The 21,543-nt window shown below is 41.6% G+C and overlaps 1 long non-coding RNA gene across 2 annotated transcripts in view; it reads left to right on the forward strand.

Annotated features, from left to right (window-relative positions):
- LOC146015208 (uncharacterized) overlaps positions 1-21,543 on the forward strand; it is an 85,175-nt gene that overhangs the window by 51,272 nt on the left and 12,360 nt on the right. The window contains exons 3-4 of one of the 2 annotated variants that reach the window (XR_014448146.1): positions 13,743-13,897; positions 21,131-21,389. This is a non-coding gene — a long non-coding RNA (uncharacterized LOC146015208). Of the gene's footprint in view, positions 1-1,143; positions 7,008-13,742; positions 13,898-21,130; positions 21,390-21,543 lie in introns of those variants that run through there. The other variant, XR_014448140.1, reaches the window with a different exon arrangement.

Here is a 21,543-nt window from a genome sequence, read left to right on the forward strand (position 1 = left end):
ACCGCATTGAAGGCAGTTTCCGACAAAACAGATCCAACTTTAAAACAAGTCAGATCTGCTTTGTCAGAAATAATCGTGGATTGTTGAATTAAGGGCCATGTTCCGACAATTCGCAGCCATTTGCACCAATCCTTGGTCTTTTCGACACTCAACAGTTGGAACAATTAATTTGAGAGTCGGAACAATGAATTTCCGACTGTCGAGTTTCTGTCTCGAGAAATGAAAACAGCCTCGGATTCCGACTGTCAGGACATTCCCAGAATCCAAGCTTAAATACCCCCATAAATCTGATATAGGGGACTAAGCATTAGTGCCAACCGATAGTCCAGGTAAATCATGTTTTTATTTACAACAAATTGCAACAGTGCACCAAAGCAAATTAGTATTGCTTGGGTGTCAGGGCAGCAACTCTTAATGGAGCTGTCCCACGAGCCCTACCACTACTATTTTTGAGAAGGCAGAGAGATACGAATCTGGATATTCTTCCAAAATGGTGTTAGTTTTGGTCTTTCCCGAAAAAAAAATTCAGAGCTTAATGGATTTACAGCAGGCCTGAAATGACTATAGGTGATTAGACCTGCTATATAAGGTGTGCCCATAGTAAAAGGAGACTATGGTTGTATGTAACAAATATTTAAATGAAATAATATTTACAGTAGTTACAGTTCATGTGTAACATTACTACACATAATTGCCATTGATGCACTGATCCCAGCGTGTAGGAAGGGGGTGCATGACTTCATTGTAGAAACTCCGGGGTTGCTGACAGAAGTCAAGCTAACACCCATTCTCGACAACTTGCGATTCTCTGACAGATTCTTGGGCACCCACTGTGCATAAATTTTGCCATTACCAAGCTTGTTGTAGATAATGTGATGCATAGTTCCCTTCCCTGTCGATAATACAGTTCAGCAGCATTTCTAACTAAATAGATCTTCCTTAGCTGAAATCGTGGCAGGGTTGGTGACGTGTGCCGGGCCATGGCAAGTCCTTGATGCTTTTGTGTCCCACCTCATAATGCTGACCCAACCGGAATATGATGTACCATACAAGACACTGCTCTCTCCACCACCTTCACCCTGCGATAAATTTCTGAAGCATGCTTGCTTTCTTTGGATAACATCTCTTTTCATTGTCTTGTAGGAATCCTTCATGCATCCGACTGAGCAAAACAACTTTCCAGGAATGAAGAAACTAAGGCGAAGCCATTCATTACACATGTGTAACTGGGAAAACCGCCACTCATCTATAAGTAAACACATTAACCCACTGCAATTAGATACAACGCCGCTGCAGCAAAAGTCTCATTTTCATTTGGGCACACCTTATAAAATATGTGTAGATATTTCTGTTTCTGCCTGTATAATTAACCCCTTTTTCTCGATGAATAGGCCTGGTTGACTTATGTATTACAGTGATACTTTTTCCTGACCTGATATGATACAAGCTGGTTGGATTTACTGGGATATATATGGACGTCCAGTGGTCAGGATGAAGGCAGTAGGAATACCGACGCAGGAACCCCAAAGAAGGGAATCCCAACAGGGGTCAGGTAAGTATACTTACCCTCCCCCTGCCCCCTCTTAATTCTCTCATCTAGCAAACTAACCCTATACCCCCTGCAGCCTGGACCTAACCCTTCCTCTTTAGTGCCTGACCCTATGTCATGCACCTCATCCCCTAAACTAAACCCTCCACCCTGCAGCCTAACTGTATCTTCTTGTTGCCTAACCACCCCCTCCCTCCAACCGAACCCCCGAAGCCTAACTATATGTCCCCCCTAGTGCCTTAACCTAACACTACTACTCCCTGGTATACTTACTCTGGAATACCGGCAGTTAGGATTCCAGAGTGGGCATCCTAATTGATGTCAGGATTACAGCGCCAGTCTCCCATTGGTAGTCGGATGCCACCATCGGTATAGTGAATCCGAGCATCCTGAACACCAGGATGCTGAATGCAATCCGGTATTACTGATGATTCCTGGGTGATATGGAGAAAAACATTAGCCTCAGCAATACTTAGATTGTATGTTGCATCACTACAGAGGAAACAGATGTTTTATTGTCACAATCTGGTGTTAACCCAGGAGGTTCAAAGCCAGCTCACTAACTCCAGGCAGACGCCAGTACAATACCATTTTACTGTCAGAAGGGTCCGCATCCTGAGCTCTTGCCTTTTCCATTTGGATTTGCATCAAGTATTCTAATATTCTTCAGCTCTGATCCAGATTATTGATTATTCTCTGGATCAAGGATCCTTCTATTCTACAACTCTGGTCCAGATTATTTATTATTCTCCAGATTAAGTATTCTTCTATTCTACAGTCTGGTCCATTCAGCCTGGTTACACTGATTCAAATTGCCAGTTCTTTATATCCAAGCTAGTTCATTCATCCAGAGACTTCTCATTGTCTTAATATTCTGGATTCGTGTCCAGTCCACTCAGCCTGGTATAACTGGATCAAGTTTTCAGTTCTTTATAATCAAGCCAGTCCACTCATCCAGTGAAACTTACTCTGTCTTGATCATTAGTTTACACCGGACCAAGTCGATAATTCTTTATATTCAAGCTTCTTCACTCAGCCAGAAACATTTAACTTCTGTCCGTCTTCAGCTAGTTTTTAGTGGGTCCAGGAGAAGGATCACAACTGGCATGCTGCTAAAGTCCACACCTCCTTTCAGCAGTTCTTGGTGAAGAACTCTCGGCTTTTAAGACCGCACCTTCAGTCTTGGTTTAGCCAATCCACTCACTACCTGATAGATCCTTTATGCTCAGGAATTATATTCTTCCAGCAAAATTACAAGTCTCTATTCCAGAAGTTACTCATTTTCAAGAGCCGCAGCAGAATCCACAATTCCACCTGTGATATTTATGTGTTGAACCAATTTTTATGATACAGTACTTCAGCCAGTCAGTGCAACCAGTGCTAAGGAACTGTTGATGGCATTGAAGCATAACACACTTTGGGGGAAATTTACTAAGATGTGTATTCTACTACACATGTGATGTTTCTATGGCCAACCAATCAGAATCTACTTATTTATTTAGCACCTTCTAGAAGATAGTAGACCGGATTTGGATTGGTTGCCCACAGCAACATCACATGTGAAGTAGAATACACATCTTAGTAAATTTCCCGCTTTGACTTGTTTGAACATACAAAATGGCTATATCCATTGCATTTAAGAAATTGGGACACTTTAAGGTTCGTTTCAAGAAACTGAAACCTACTTTTCTGCAAACGTGTAATGTAGTGCTGACGGGTGGTGGGACTGTCATGTCTGGGACAACTTGGGGGACCATAAAATGTCTCATTTCCCATCTGTCTCTCAGCATAGATTGTTTCAGAAGAGACCTCATTGTATTTCAAGATACACATTTTGTAGCTAAATGAGACTTCATTCCAAAGTGTTTTTGTATGGATCTCCACGTAGCCTGCATATTATCGCATAATTATACTGCATTTAAGCAGATAATGGAAGCCAATTAGGGCATGCTTTTTATTTGTGCAAGTGAGACACTCATAACATCTAATCATTTGAAGAGTAACATCTGCTTTTGTCAGTTAGAGCTTTCCATACACCTATTCCATATGACACTCGATTAAAACATAATGGTTCCTCCAGTCAATTAATTAAAAATGTTCAATCTTCAAACAAAACACTAATTATTGCCACTGGGAACTTTGAGTTTTCTGCAACTTTTACATTCCATAAATTGAAATGAGTTCAGCACAGCTGTGTTTCCGGCACTCTCGCACCCCCTTGACACTTTAAATGGTAATATGCCACATGCAGATTCCCATGTAACCCAGTTTGTTTCAGATCAGATCCTTTCTGCCATTACGTAGTATCAATGACAAACTTGTCTTTCCTTCTTAAAGTCTCCAGTTATTGAATTAAACATGTTCCGAAATCTTTTACTGAAAATATTTATTTTAGGCTTCAACTGTCATTTTTATCCATGTCTTTTGTTCACCAGGCACAGTTTGCTGCCATGGAATTCAGCTCTACCGTGGATACAGTTGCATTCAGTGAGGACAGCGTCACTGAGCTTTGTAATATTCCAGACAAAAAAGAGATAAACAGCTCTATACGTTGAGATTATAGATATGCGGTACAGTTCTCCTGAAAGCACCTCAAATTTGTGGATCGGAACCAAACCAAAACCCAGTCCAGATTTCCCCGGTCCTGGTTCTATTGTTTTCAAACTACTTGAGTGACTTATGACAACCACCTGTCTCAACTCTTTGCAATTGGTCTTATGTTCGTAACATTCTACTAAATGACCAATGATCTACTACGAGCTTAGCCTAAGGATTACTTTTCCATTTTCCGGAAACTCTGCTTTAGACATTGTTTATTTCCCTCTTCTGCTGCACACATATTACTCCTTTGACGTTTGTGAATTAGGGGAACATTTATCAAGCCTTCAAAGTGATGTTGCCCATAGCAATTAATCTGCTTCTATCGAACTATCTATCATTCTATACAATGCACTTGATAAAAATAACCAACATTAGAAGCAGCTTTACCACTTCTCCACTATTTTTAAAAGATTTGAACAATGTTCCATTAAGTTCTTTCCCGGGTTACTGACTTCAGATCAAATTGATCCTTTAGTGTCTCCACTTATTTAATACCTGGAAAGTCTGTGCTCTTAGCCATCTGCTTTTCTCAATGTACACCTTTACTTGGAGAATTCATTCACTCCGTCAGCATCAAGTACATCACTACATCGATGACATGTATATTTAGTTATGGGCAGTACGGATGGTGTAATGGGTAGCAATACTGCCTCACAGCACTGAGGTCATGGCTTTAATTCACACCCTAAGTGTGCAGAGTTTACATATTCTCCCCGTGCTTGCATGGGTTTACTCCGGGTACTCCGGTTTCCTCCCACAATCCAAATCTATACTAATAGGCTAATTGGCTCACAACAAATAATGAACCCTAGAATGTCTGTGTGTGCGTGTACATGTGGTAGGGAATATATATTGTAAGCTCCGTTGGGGCAGGGACTGATGTGAATGTTCAACTATACTATAAAGCGCTGCGGAATATGTGTGCGCTATATAAGAAACGGAATAATTTTACTCCACTTGTGTACATTCTTGTGTGGATAACATATGAATCTGCTAACCCCACATGGATTTTGCCCAAATGTTACTTTAACATTTGAAAAAAAAGCTTATTATCTTCCATCATCATTTGCCATGAAATATTTTCTTACATTTAATATATCACAATATTCTAGCCCCTGTGAGTCGGGATCCCCCTTGTTGGAGCACCGGCAGTGGGGATCCTATTAGTTATGTTGTTCCAGCTGAATTTATCTTTTCTACCTTGTATGTCCCTGTTTTTTATACATGTTTTGTCTGTCACCGCAGAGCACTCTGGCCCCTGACTAGTGTACGATAATAATATATATGTATACACATACCATACACAGATGCATCCTGGTGATTATTGACACTGTTTGCTTTTCATTCTTCTAGGACAGTGATTTTCAACCTTTTTACCTTGCGGCACACTAAATAAGATTTTAAAATTGCCAAGGCACACCATGAGATCCCCACAGGGAAAAACACATTGGCCCCCACAGGAAAAAAAAAACAAACCTATTGGCCTTCATATAAAAAAACAATCACACTGGTCCCCACAGGTAACAAAACTAAAATACATTGGCCCTTTACATAAAAAGAAGAGACCAGTAAATAACAATTGAACCGGTGGTGGCTGTAAACTGGTTTGGGCATCTCTAGATCTGGGGGCACACTTGAGAGCAGCTCAAGGCACACTAGTGTGACACGGCACAGTGGTTGAAAAACACTGTTCTAGGACATTACTGATTTATAGTGCTCTAAAAAGCTATTTATTTGTTCTGCTGAGTCTACACTTTTGGGCACAAAACTCTAATCAACCGTTTCCCCTTAGCCTGTCATTCTCTTGCTGGGAAAACCGCTGTCATTTATTTTGTCTTTGCTGAAATAAAACTTTGATTCTTTGACGAGAACATTTTATTAATTTAGTAAATTGTGACGGCCAAGCTGTGCACCCAGATTTGCAAGTGTTTTTAGCATTATAATCATTGCATAAAGTATTTCTTAGACAGGTATAAAAAACAAAGGTACACTGCTTACTGAATAGGTAAACTGCTTATAAATCGTAAAAAGAGCCAAAAAGTTTCTAAATAAAATGAAAGTTGCAAATAAAACAGGAAGCAAATACCAACTATTGAATAAACATCAATAAAACATAGCCGATTATTTTCTGTTTCATTTTTTATTTCACCAATTGTAAGTGGACTAAAATATTCAGCGCTGAAGCAAAATATTTAAATATATACGAGGGCACTGACAGTTTTATGTAAGGCAGGTCAGATGATTATAATTATTTATATACAGCACATTCGTTTCAAAATGTCAACCTATTTATATTTACCATCAATGAAACTGACCATAGAAACTGAAGAAGTTGATACTCCAGCACTTTTGCTGATACTGGAGCCTGAAACTCAGTAATGTTAGATGACCATATTCAATAAGCATTTTCTATCATAAGATCTTTGCGTGCAGTGCATCATTGAACTCAGTGAAATGCAACTTTTCCATGTCATGAAACGACATCTAGATCTGTGTGCATCATGGCAACTATATTTATCTTGATTTTATTTTTATTTACTTTTATCCTATTATTATATGACAATATTTTACATAGTCCATAAAATAAGGCTGTATAATGTAATTTGATTTGCCGTTATCATACAGACTGAAATTGGAATATTCATGCAGTTGCTTAGTCCAATTATAGGCACGTCTTGGAGGAATATTGTGTGCCCCTGGGAGGCCAATTTGCCAACACTGCATGATACATGTGCCAGTGATAGATTTATCAGTCCTCACAGGCAAACGCAGGATTTACAATGGGGTTTTCCAGAGAGGGGTGGAATGAAGCATGGGAGTTGAGACTGAGGAGAACCGGTATATACAGTACGCGTCCTCCGACATTTTCATACCCCCACTATCCACGTCGGCGTGGAGTTGATTTTATATAGTGTGGCGAGCCACCGAGCCCGAAGCGTGGCGAGTGGATGCACATTACTTCACATGTATTCCGCGTCCGCTCGCCACGCTTCAGGCTCGGTGGCTCGCTGTGCTCGCCACTCTATATAAAATCAACTCCACACCGGCGTGGATAGTGGGGGTATAAAAAGGTCGGAGGACGCGTACCACCGCCCCTCGTGGGCTTGCTGCGCTCGCCACGCTTCGGGTTTGCGTTTATTGTGGCGTGGCGTTAACAATGGGGGGGGGGGGGGGGGCATTTTACCTAATAATTAACCATCATGGTGGGTATACAATTAAAAATCGGGTCTGGGGGGCTGTTTAACAGTGAGTACAATGTAAAAATTGACTCGGTTGCATTGCATCGCATCACATGCCATTGTAAAGATTTTTACATTGTACAAGGAACGTCTAAAAAGCCCAAAAACCGGGTCCCATCGTGTCTCATCGCATGCCTTAAGTAGTGGCATGCAATGAAAAAATCAGGCGCCCAGATATTACACAAGTACTGCTGCCAATCATGAAATATGTAGACAATCAGAAGCAATACTGTACACCATCACATAACTTAACCTAAAATTGTCAGGTAGGCACCATTTACTTAAATTAATAATGAATTTTCCAAAATGATAACAAAAACTAAAAATTCCTAGGGAAGCCATGAAAAAAATGCTGATACTTTGGGGTGCTGTGATTCCAAAAATGTTTGGGAACCACTGATCTACAGCCTTTCCTGCAAAAAAAAAAAAGCAATACAAAATGTAATCTCTATCCTAAAATGCACTGTAATCCTTGCAATGGCAATAACATGATCATATCCGTACAATGGTAAGCACAATGGCCCTTATTCTGATCGGTGCGGATTTTTCTGCATGCGGTCGTACCGCCGATGGTTAGCGACTGCGCATGTGCAGAGGTCACTCTGCACATGTGCAAGCGGTTTCGCCGAACGTATTCTTTAGACGCTGCACAGGGGGCGGAGAGGGGCGTGAAGGGCTACTTAGCCTCATTACCCTATGCATACGCCCCGCGTTTCATGGGCGTTCCCATGCAAACGCAGGGCGTATGCATGGTAATGAAGCCGTGACGCATGTGTAGGGGGCGGGCATCTGACATCGCCGGATGTCAGCTGCCCGCCCCCATACATGATTTCATACGGACAAGTGTCCGTGTGGTCTAGGGTGGCGGGCGCTGGTGGAGCGTGTGGCCCTGCATTCGATGTTCGGCGACCATCGAATGCAGGGGCTGCTCCCAAGATGGAGGAGGCGTATCCCCGTCCACTTTCATGCGGACCGCCACATATCCGCGTACGGACGGAGGTGGCGATCCGTATGGAAGGCGGGGATTCGCCTGCACGGTCCTGGCCGCATATTCTGATCGGGCCGCACCGATCAGACTAAGGGACAATATGACATATTTATGTAAAAACTCCAGATGACCTTTTTTAAAGTCTACACTCAAGTGTTAGATGTGCCTTGGGATATAAATGAATAAAATCCAATGCTCAACTAATTAAGCAGAAAATAAGCACTGTAGGGAAAAAAGGTACTAAGCAGTATCACTCATAGGGGACAGTCCAAGTGTCCATGTCCATATTTCCCCTGTTCCTATTTGCTTTTATGTTTAATATTCTTCGCTCAGTCATGTCAATACTTGCTTAAATTTTACAATACCACTTTGGGAGATTCCATAAGGCAGGGAAAACTGGGAGGTGCGTGGTGCAATCATTTGCATAACTGCAGTCACCGATCCTGTTTAACAATAGCACAATTGCCTGCATTGTGCAGAGGAGGATGGGACCACATGATTCACTGCAAATTGTATTATCAAACATTGCTAAACTGCTAAACTTGTTCTACTAACCCCGGACTCTAGGAAAAATACCAAAACATTTCATGAGAGTTTGATTATGTGGTTACGACACTGTCCCCAAATGTCTTGCAATGATTTCCGGAGGATGTAGGCTGAAGCTAGTTGTGCCCAGGCATACAAGCTATTGCATAATATAGATACAAAGTTTTACACGAGGCTTTCACACTCCCCCCTAGCCCTAATATTCCAGGCTTAAAATTCCAATTCAACGCTTTTGAATATTAATAGTGTTACTCTCAAGGCCAGTGTAATGCTTCCGGGCACCCTCAGCAAAGCTTCAACCTACTGCCCCTAATCCAACCTACTGCCAACCTACTGCCCCTAATCCCACACTGCCACCAATACCAACTTTCCTGCCCCTGAAGTGAAAGTGTGGAGGTGGAGTACACAGCCGCCACTTGTACAACAAGGATGTCTTCCACATCTTCAATAAGTTTGTGTCCCCCCTTCCCCCAACAGATCCCGGGACCCTAGTCAGCTGCCAAAAGCTGCCTATTTGTAGGGCCGGCCCTGGTTATTCTTTATTTTATTTATTTTTTTCATAATTATAACATTAACCTATACTAGTTATACATGATTGGACTGGTCATCTGATAATTCTGACAAATGAGAGCTGTTAAAGGCAAATATGCAGTGTGTAAAGGAATGCGATATATTAATATGTAATATCATGAACATGGGTAGGGGGATCACTGAAGCATGTATCCAGCCATATAGAAATATAAATTACCTGAGGCTCTCCAGTTCTTTATTACAAATCCATTTCTTTCACCAGCTAGACTGCAGAGAGGAAGTAGTGCACTGAGCACCAGTAGGAAAATTGCCTACTTTCTGGAAGAACCTAGAGAGGAGACAAAGCAAGCCACGTCAGGGGGGCGGAGCCTAACGGTCATGTCATTAGGCAATTTGCATATTTTAGCCCCACCCCATTCACGCTCTCGCTGTGGTTTCATTAGGAAGAGGGCAGTATGCAGGCAGCATGTTGGAGAGCCACATACACTTCCGGAGCTGAGCCTCTCGCAGCATTTGAAAGGGTCTGCAAGTAGGAAAAACTTTCTTTAATCGAATGCCAGAATATGGCTATGTAATAATAGTAAGAGATCCTGTATACTATATGTCACTGTATTAATGTGATGAAAATAAGACACAACACCTGATTTACTATTCTGCTATTAACTAGCAGGGCAGCCCTTTTAACTTATTGCATTTCTGGGGATAGCGGGGAGTTCAATGAAAGGAGAATAAACATCGGAACCAAAAAAGTGATGTTTTTCATGATGCTTCCTGTTGTTTATCCTGTATTTGTCTTAAGGCAATTCAATTTGACCTCCCGAAAACACAAGGGTTCAGTGAAACAGCCCCATTATTGCTCAAAATTGCTACAGTTTTCAGGGATTTGTTTCGCCTACTGGCACTGGCTTATTGGGTATAATTCAAAAGCCCCGCAGCAGAGGGATTACCAGTAATTAATGATCATGGGTAATTGCATACCCCCCCCCCTAAGTGGATAGCAAGAATTTTGCATTTTATGTATTTGCCACTGAACTATGGGGGTTATTCAGACCTGTTTGCTTCTCTCCTAATTTGCAGAGACCTGAGATCAGATGACAAGTGACATCCCGCCCTGTGTAAGGCTGCGAAAATATAGCAGATCTATAAATCCATTTGCAACTCACTCACCATTAAATGATTTTTCCACTGTGTTTAGTCTCGATCTATCTGTGTGATGGAAGCAGGATGATCGAGGTCGGAGCTGACATTACACACCCTCCCTGAAAACACTTGGGCACACCTGCATTGCTCCTGACACTCCCAGAAAACAGGTGGTTACTCCAATTCCCTGTCAATCAACTTGCGATTAAAAAAGTTGCTGGAGTTTATCGCTGGATGGCCTCATACATGTGCGCTATGATTGAAATTTGAGCGCTAATTATAAAGCTGGTACATTCTGATCTTTATGGATATTACCATGCACTCACTATAGTCACTTTATAAAACAGTGGTCTTCAGTGGAAACATCTGTCACTTGAGAATAAGGGGTATATTCACTATATAGAAGTAGAGATATTTTCCATAGCAACCAACCAGATTCTACTTTAGCCAGTGGCGGTTTTTACCTATGGGCTGCAGGGCTGCAGCCCCCAGGTAAAATTCGCCACTGTAGTGAAACTGGCTTCACTGTAACTGGCAGTGACTTCCTATTGGAAGTCTGACCAGCCAGTCACAAGGCAGTTCCATTGGGAGGTGTTCCCTCCTTCCAGGATGCCTCTCTTTGAGTGCCGAGCTGCAGCCCCTAAAATCTGCTGATTGCACATGCATGCGCCGGTCCCAGTGTTTGTCATCTGTATTATACAGGCGCCGGGAACGTGATTTCCCTTATATGGGCTGTTGCCGAAGCAGCCCATAGAAGCTGGCCACATGCGCAGTACAGAGGTTTGTACTGCACATATGCCAGTCCCAAACAGGGGCGAATGTAGGGGCCAGGCCGCCCCTAGGCACAATTTTTGCGCCCCTCCCCCCCCCCATATGTATGTATATGTGCACCGACATATATATATATATATATATATATATATATATATATATATATATATATATATATATATATAAATATCACAGTAAACACAATAATTAGCTTTGGTGCACACTTGGAGGCCCACACTTTTAACATGACAATTTATTAGCACTTACTGTTTAATTGCAGGGATGCAAACAGTTAAAGTGCTTCAAACACATTCCGTTAGCACTGCAGGGTATAATAGTTCCTTGCCCCTTGTAAGGAATAGAAAGCAACACTACTAGTAGGTAACAGTAGTGTTTGACAGCTTGTGTGGACGGGCTCTGGATGCTGTCAGTGTGTGAGCAGGGCAGGCATACTGCCTGTATGCTCTGCTCGGAAGGAGGGAGGGACGGAGGGGAATTCAGGCTGCCAGCGCTGCTGCCCAGAGAGAGACAGGTACAGTGGCAGCCAACAGCAACGCTGAGCACACAGGTACAGCTGTGGGGAGGCTAGAGAGCTCCTCCCTGCTCTGAGGGGCGGCAGCGAGCAGCCGCTCTGTAAAAGTCAGTGTCAGACTGACAAACTGACTCAGTGACGACATGCCTGGCAGCTGCCGCCCTTGACAGGTGCCTCCCCTAGGCCCGTGCCTCACTCGCCTAGTGACAAATACGGCCCTGGTCCTGACGCCTGTCATCATATTACAGGTGCCGGGAACACTGCGCCCGTGTGTGGTGATGACCAGGAGGAGCGGCAGCTGCGTCGGGGGGGGGGGGGGGCAGTGGCAGACCCCTGTCAGTGCATTGCGGCCAGTGGCAGACCCCTCCTACCAAAAAGGTACAAACCACCACTGACTTTAGCTATTATTTTCTAGAAGGTGCTAGATAAATGATAAGGTTAGGCAACATCTCCACTTGTATAACCCAACATTTAAGTAAATATGTAGATTTCTGGCAATTTTGCAACAGGAACAAACTGGTTTTATTTTTAAATTGCAGTTTCAAATCCTGTGGTGATATTAATGTATTTTTGAAATAATCATGTGATTTTATTGGAACTTTATTTGTGAAATGTTTTTATGTCTATTTTGAAAATTATTCTAATTTCATTTTTAAAATTGCTGCAATAGTCATGAATTTGAAAATAGTAATATAGAATCTGGGTCATTTATTTTATTTGTTGCAGTAACCATTAAATAATGTTATTTTCTATAATTTGTTATATTTGTTTGTAACATGAAAGTTAGGTGCTGATTGGCTGGTTGTTTATCACTGCCCACTTTATCACTTTTTGAAGCTTGGTGCACCTGGCCATGTGAATGGTAAATCCTGGATAGATTTGTGTGCACCTGCATTTACTATCAAAGAAAGGTGGCAGAATACACAGGAAATCACATCTTGCTGCGTATAAGGCTGCATAGCCGCAGCCTGGTCTGAGTGTCCATGCTGACGCCTGTCCACAAAAGTGCACAGGCGTCAGCATGAGCACATGAGCATCAGAACCGGACCATGGAGAATGGATGAAATTGGCCAGGTCTAAGGAATCCTGATTTATTTTCCATCATTTGCCTGGGGGAAAGATGGCAACAGGATGCACTATGGGAAGAAGGCAAGTCGGAGCAGGCAACTGATGCACTTAGCATTGTTCTTTTGCGAGATCTTGGGCACCAATATTCATGTGAACATTGCTATGACACGTACCACTTATACAAACATTGTTGCAGACCAACTACACCCCTTTATGACAACAGTATCCCCTGTTGATAGTGGCCTCTTTCGGCAGGCAAATGAGCTCTGTCACAGTGCAAAAATGGTTTAGAGAAACATGACAGAGAGTTTGGGGTGAAGACCTGTACTCCAAATTCCCCAGATCTCAATCTGATTGAGCAACTATGGGATGTCCTGGAAAAAAAAGTCTGAGCTTCACCTCACAACTTGATGGGCTTTAATGAATCTGATGCCAATGTCTTTGTGCCAGATGTCACAGGAAACCATCAGAGGTGTTTTGTTTACATAAAGGGATCTACACAATATTAGGTCGGTGGTTTTAATGTTATGCTATTAATGTTATTGCTGACAGCTAATGGATAAATGATGTATGGTTCCATACAATATAGCAAAAGATTTGGCAGATGGCTTCTACGGTACGTTATGTCTTTCTATGAATATTTGTGTATTATGTTAAATACATTTGACAAATAATAATAAGTTTCAAAGTTACCAAAGTTTCTAATTTTCTGTACAGTCTGCCCCAGATACTACTTGTGTTTGTTGTTCAAGAACACATCTTATCTTCTTTACACAGGGGGAGATAAAAGGAAGAAGCAAAGTCTTTGGGCTTATTACAAATCTACCAACAAAAAGTGATTCAGAAGACTGGAAGGATAAAACATACTTCAAAGTGATCCGATAGTTCTTGAAATCATGATGTCTATGCGTCCTGTTGAAGAATTGAATACTGTACCTGAGTTTTTTTCATTTCTTTTGACATATTTTATTCCGCATTTCTTACTAATTCATTATAGAGTACCTGAAAACATCATACATTTTCTGTGAGCATGTTTAACCCCTTCACGACAATTGACGTATATATACGTCATGGCCGGGAAGTACTTCCCGACCGTTGACGTATATATACGTCATGGCTTCAAACTGTCACTGCGTCTAGAGACGCAGTGACAGTTAGGTGATGTCTGCTGTCCCTGACAGCAGACATCCCCCCTCGCCGCCCGGGGGGGGCAGGGATGCCCCCACCGGTCGGCGATCGCTGTGATTGGCTGTTCAAATATGAACAGCCAATCACAGCTATTTCTGTGTTACCGGCGGCTAAGCCGCTCGGTAACACAGGGATCGGCGGTGATCGGTGCTGGCACCGATCACCACCGATCCGCAGCTCTCCCTCCCACCCGCCCGGCAGCCGCTCTCCCTCCCACCCGCCCGGCAGCTGCGCTCCCTCCGGCAGCCGCTCCCCCTACCTCGCTCCCTGTCACTGTCATCAGGAAGCAGCCGCAGCGCTCCCCCCCAGCTCCAACCCCCCCCGCATGTAAAAAACTTAAAAATCTATAAAATGAAATCATATATATATATATATATATACACACATATATATATATATATATATATATATATATATATATATATATGTATATATATATGTATATGTGTATATATATGTATATATATATGTATATATATATATATGTATATATATATATATATATATATATGTATATATATATGTATATATATATATGTCAAAAAAGAGGACAGGAGGGGCGCTCCATAGTGCATAAATGACAGTTTTATTAAAATGATCATAAAACCACTTTCAAAAAAAGAGACAAACAATTGCTTGTACCATAAAAAAGAACGCTGTGGGCTGGGTACCACAAGGCTTTTGTATATACAACACGACCCGGCAAACTCCTACCAGCCGTCCGGAGCACTATCGCCAACCAGGATCACCCACTGGGAACACCGATGGTGAGAACAGCGTGTCGTTGGAAGCCGTAGGAACAGAGGCGTGCAGGGGAGCCGGGTACACACACAGCAGACGTCACAGGCCTCACCCTAACTAGTTTCGTAGTAAAACTTCATCAGAGGGCGTGGCCTGTGACCGTCAGCTGAGAATATTTATCAGAATGATCATCCAATCAGGACACTGCAAAAAAGGTGCTCTATACTAGTGCTGAATGAAACGGTGCTAGTGATTAGTTTAAGCTGCCGCAGGTGGTCTAAAGTCAAAAGACTGAATCTTTTATATAGGGAAAATAAAATAAAAGAAGCACTAACGGAAGGGGAATAATTTAACTTTACGTATAAACATAGTTTACACCTCAAATATGAGGTTTTTAAGAAAAATATCATCTAATTAGATTATACAGAAAAAAACTTTTTATATACAATGGCGGCCGGCAATAGCAGATCGCAGTGTTAATGACACAAATGATCATTCTGAGTCACAGTAATACAATCAATTGGATACATAGCAAACCATAATAAAAGAGGTACAAGAATACATACATAAAATGACCACATTATATATAAGTATACACAATACATAATATTGAGAAAAAAAAATACATATATATATCATTCTATTGTATAGGTCGACACATGTCGACTATTATAAAAAAGCATACAAATTAGTCATAAAATATCTCTAAAAATACAGCTATGCATGAAGAATAACGGCAAGGATTCCAAATCTTACTAGGCATCTGAAAAACACGCACAAATATGGATAATTGTAAGTTATCAGAGACTATGTTGATAATACCAAACTTACATAATATGACAGTTGATACATATACAGGCTGGCTCTAAACGAAGCAATAATATAAGGCAGATACAAGTATAATAGCAACAAGGTTGACATAAAAAAGGGATAATATTAACGGTTAATAAAAGGAGTAATTTCGTACCCCTCGTTTAACCCAGCGGGGGTGAGGGTCCCGAGGGTTATAATCCAAAAAGTCTCACGCCTTAGGAGTGCCCGATCTCTATCTCCACCCCTTTTATTCGGGGGTACAATTTCAATTCCCTTCCCTTTTTTTATGTCAACCTTGTTGCTATTATACTTGTATCTGCCTTATATTATTGCTTCGTTTAGAGCCAGCCTGTATATGTATCAACTGTCATATTATGTAAGTTTGGTATTATCAACATAGTCTCTGATAACTTACAATTATCCATATTTGTGCGTGTTTTTCAGATGCCTAGTAAGATTTGGAATCCTTGCCGTTATTCTTCATGCATAGCTGTATTTTTAGAGATATTTTATGACTAATTTGTATGCTTTTTTATAATAGTCGACATGTGTCGACCTATACAATAGAATGATATATATATGTATTTTTTTTTCTCAATATTATGTATTGTGTATACTTATATATAATGTGGTCATTTTATGTATGTATTCTTGTACCTCTTTTATTATGGTTTGCTATGTATCCAATTGATTGTATTACTGTGACTCAGAATGATCATTTGTGTCATTAACACTGCGATCTGCTATTGCCGGCCGCCATTGTATATAAAAAGTTTTTTTCTGTATAATCTAATTAGATGATATTTTTCTTAAAAACCTCATATTTGAGGTGTAAACTATGTTTATACGTAAAGTTAAATTATTCCCCTTCCGTTAGTGCTTCTTTTATTTTATTTTCCCTATATAAAAGATTCAGTCTTTTGACTTTAGACCACCTGCGGCAGCTTAAACTAATCACTAGCACCGTTTCATTCAGCACTAGTATAGAGCACCTTTTTTGCAGTGTCCTGATTGGATGATCATTCTGATAAATATTCTCAGCTGACGGTCACAGGCCACGCCCTCTGATGAAGTTTTACTACGAAACTAGTTAGGGTGAGGCCTGTGACGTCTGCTGTGTGTGTACCCGGCTCCCCTGCACGCCTCTGTTCCTACGGCTTCCAACGACATGCTGTTCTCACCATCGGTGTTCCCAGTGGGTGATCCTGGTTGGCGATAGTGCTCCGGACGGCTGGTAGGAGTTTGCCGGGTCGTGTTGTATATACAAAAGCCTTGTGGTACCCAGCCCACAGCGTTCTTTTTTATGGTACAAGCAATTGTTTGTCTCTTTTTTTGAAAGTGGTTTTATGATCATTTTAATAAAACTGTCATTTATGCACTATGGAGCGCCCCTCCTGTCCTCTTTTTTGACAGATCCATTGTTTACTCCCAGAGTCCAGGGAGTTTGGAGGAGGCTGCAGTCCTAAAAATTGGATTTAGTGCTGACTTGCTAAATCAACCTGATTACCAAGTTCTTCTAAATTGGCTGGAGTAGTTGCACCTGTCAGCGCCGTTGGTCCACTACCTGCTGTCATATATATATATATATGTATATATGTATATGTATGTATGTATGTATATATATATATATATACACACATATATATATATATATGTATATATATATATATATGTATATATATACACATATATATATATATATATATATATAGACAGATAGATATTCCAGACATATGACGTATATATACGTCATGGTCGGGAGGTACTTCCCGACCGTTGACGTATATATACGTCATGGCTTTGAACTGTCACCGCGTCTATAGACGCGGTGACAGTTTGGAGATGTCTGCTGTCCCTGACAGCAGACATCCCCCCTCGCCGCCGATCGCTGCGATTGGCTGTTCAAATGTGAACAGCCAATTGCAGCGTTTTCTGTGTTACCGGCGGCTAAGCCGCTCGGTAACACAGTGATCGGTGGTGATCGGTGCTGTTAAGTACAGCACCGATCACCACCGATCGCCAGCCCCCCACCCGGCAGCCCCCCCTCCCTCCCACCCGGTAGCCGAAGCGCCAGCACCCCTCCCACCCCCCACCAGTCGCAGCGCCAGCCCCCCTCCCCCACCATTCATTCCACCACCAAATATCACTCCTTCCCTTCTGAGTCCTGCCATGCACCCAACTGGTATTTTTTGGTCACATATGAGGCATTGCCGTACTCGGGAGAAATTGGGGCACAGATTTTGGGGTGCTTTGTCTCCTTCATTCCTTGTGAAAATGAAAACTTTTGAGCCAGTACTGCATTTTTGTGTAAAAAAATTTAATTTTTTACACAAAAATGCAGTACTGGCTCAAAAGTTTTCATTTTCACAAGGAATGAAGGAGACAAAGCACCCCAAAATCTGTGCCCCAATTTCTCCCGAGTACGGCAATGCCTCATATGTGACCAAAAAATACCAGTTGGGTGCATGGCAGGACTCAGAAGGGAAGGAGTGATTTTTGGTGGTGGAATGAATGGTGGGTGCTATGTCGCATTAGCAAGACCCCTGAAGCACCCATACAGTGGAACCCCCCCACAAGTGACCCCATTTTGCAAACTACACCCTTTAGGGAATTCATCAAGGGGTATAGTGTACATTTCAAACCCCCAGGGGTTTCACCAATTTTGATACAACTGAGCTGTGAAAATGAAAAATTAAATTTTTACATTTTCACAGCCCAGTTGTATCAAAATTGGTGAAACCCCTGGGGGTTTGAAATGTACACTATACCCCTAGATGAATTCCCTGAGGGGTGTAGTTTGCAAAATGGGGTCACTTGTGGGGGGGTTCCACTGTATTGGTAATGCAACATAGCACCCACCATTCATTCCACCAAAATCTGTGCTCCAAAATCCAAAAATCACTCCTTCCCTTCTGAGTCCTGCCATGCGCCCAACTGGTATTTTTTGGTCACATGTGAGGCATTGCCGTACTCGGGAGAAATTGGGGCACAGACTTTGGGGTGCTTTGTCTCCTTCATTCCTTGTGAAAATGAAAAATTTTGAGCCAGAACTGCATTTTTGTGTAAAAAAATGTAATTTTTCATTTTCACTGCCCAGTTGTATCAAAATTGGTGAAACCCCTGGGGGTTTGAAATGTACACTATACCCCTAGATGAATTCCCTGAGGGGTGTACTTTGCAAAATGGGGTGACTTGTGGGGGGGTTCCACTGTATTGGTGCAACATAGCACCCACCATTCATTCCACCAAAATCTGTGCTGCAAAATCCAAAAAACACTCCTTCCCTTCTGAGTCCTGCCATGCACCCAACTGGTATTTTTTGGTCACATGTGAGGCATTGCCGTACTCGGGAGAAATTGGGGCACAGATTTTGGGGTGCTTTGTCTCCTTCATTCCTTGTGAAAATGAAATATTTTGAGCCAGAACTGCATGTTTGTGTAAAAAAATGTAATTTTCCATTTTCACATCCCAGTTGTACCAAAATTGGTGAAACCCCTGGGGGTTTGAAATGTACACTATACCCCTAGATGAATTCCCTGAGGGGTGTAGTTTGCAAAATTGGGTCACTTGTGGGGGGGTTCCACTGTATTGGTGCTTTGGGAGTCTTGCTAATGCAACATAGCACCCACCATTCATTCCACCAAAATCTGTGCTGCAAAATCCAAAAATCACTCCTTCCCTTCTGAGTCCTGCCATGCGCCCAACTGGTATTTTTTGGTCACATGTGAGGCATTGCCGTACTCGGGAGTAATTGGGGCACAGACTTTGGGGTGCTTTGTCTCCTTCATTCCTTGTGAAAATGAAAAAGTTTGAGCCAGAACTGCATTTTTGTGTAAAAAAATGTAATTTTTCATTTTCACTGCCCAGTTGTATCAAAATTGGTGAAACCCCTGGGGGTTTGAAATGTACACTATACCCCTAGATGAATTCCCTGAGGGGTGTACTTTGCAAAATGGGGTGACTTGTGGGGGGGTTCCACTGTATTGGTGCAACATAGCACCCACCATTCATTCCACCAAAATCTGTGCTGCAAAATCCAAAAAACACTCCTTCCCTTCTGAGTCCTGCCATGCACCCAACTGGTATTTTTTGGTCACATGTGAGGCATTGCCGTACTCGGGAGAAATTGGGGCACAGATTTTGGGGTGCTTTGTCTCCTTCATTCCTTGTGAAAATGAAAAATTTTGAGCCAGAACTGCATGTTTGTGTAAAAAAATGTAATTTTCCATTTTCACATCCCAGTTGTACCAAAATTGGTGAAACCTCTGGGGGTTTGAAATGTACACTATACCCCTAGATGAATTCCCTGAGGGGTGTAGATTGCAAAATGGGGTGACTTGTGGGGGAGGTTCCTAACTTTTAGCACTTATGGTGCCTAGAAACCTACATGGAGCCTAAAAAAAAATCTCATAAAAAGGAGGCTCCAAAATCAAGTAGGTGCTCCTTCTATTATGAAGCCTGTGGTTTGGTCAACGTGCACACTAGGGCCACATATAGGATATTTTTGAAAACAAAGGAATTGGGGGAATCAATTTTTAGTCACATTTCTCTAGTAAAATCTACTGTATTCGTTAGAAAAATGTATTAAAATTGAAACTCTGCAAAAAAAAAGAAATTTTGAAATTTCACCTACACTTTGTTTTAATTCCTGTGAAACACCTAAAGGGTTAACAAACTTCCAAAATGCTGTTTTGAATACTGTGAGGGGTGCAGTTTTTGAAATGGCATCATTTATGGGGGTGTCTCACATACAAGTCCCTCAAAGTCACATCAGAACTGAACTGGTCCCTAAAAAAATCAGTGTTTGAAATTTTCTTGAAAATTTGAGAATTTGCTATTCATATTGTAAGCCTCCTAGTGTCCAAAAAAATTAAAAGGAAGTTGAAATAATGATGGAAACATAAAGTAGACATATGGTCTATGTTAGTTATTAACTATTTTGAGTGGTATGATTATTTGTCTCACAAGCAGAAAATTTAACATTTTGCATATTGCTAAATTTTCCATTTTTTCACGATATTTTGGTATTTTTCACAAAAAAACACAGACTGTATCGACCCAAATTTACCACTAACTTGAAGTACAATGTGTCACGAGAAAACAATCTCAAAATCACTAGGATAAGTAAAAGCAAAAAAAAGTTATCCCCACTTAAGTGAGACATGTCAGATTTGAAAAAAAGGGCTCTGTCATGAAGGCACAAACTGGCTCTGTCATGAAGGGGTTAAAGAACAGGCCCAAATTTACTGCAGAACGTTATTTTGTATATATTTATTACCATTGCTAAAAAAGACGGTGGAAGACTGGTGCAAGTTGTACTTCAAGCTGTATCTGCACCTGTTATACTTTAGTTAACCCTTTCAAAGCAGGGAATCCAGCAGCCGTAATATCACATTCTTATTTTCTATTTCTGCACCATGCAGCTTTAAACATTGGAACTGAAGTTGGACCAAGAGGGAGCATTATTGGATTTAAAAGATAATCTGATGAGCTATTGATTCCACCACTCCCAGGCATCTTCAAACCAGGGCGGTCAGTAGGGACCTCACCTCAGGATCTCCTGGACTTATCTGCAGAGAGAAGGCAGGAAAGATGCTCCTACCCAGGCACATCTGCTGGCAGAAAGCCCAGACCATGGAAGGTGTCTAAGGAACTATCTGCACGCTATATTAATTAAAAATGGTAATTGGAAAGACTGAGTGTGAAAGCCGAAGAAGGTATAATGATGATGCTTATATGTAAATAGCTTCTCTATACAGTGCTCCTTCATTCTCCGATATCAGCTTATGTTATTTGCTATATGCCTGCGAGTTGCATGGCCTACATAATGCACCTG

The sequence above is a fragment of the Crinia signifera genome, chromosome 1, assembly GCF_055691185.1.
Source record: "Crinia signifera chromosome 1, ASM5569118v1, whole genome shotgun sequence".
In the NCBI taxonomy this organism is placed as follows: Eukaryota; Metazoa; Chordata; class Amphibia; order Anura; family Myobatrachidae; genus Crinia; species Crinia signifera.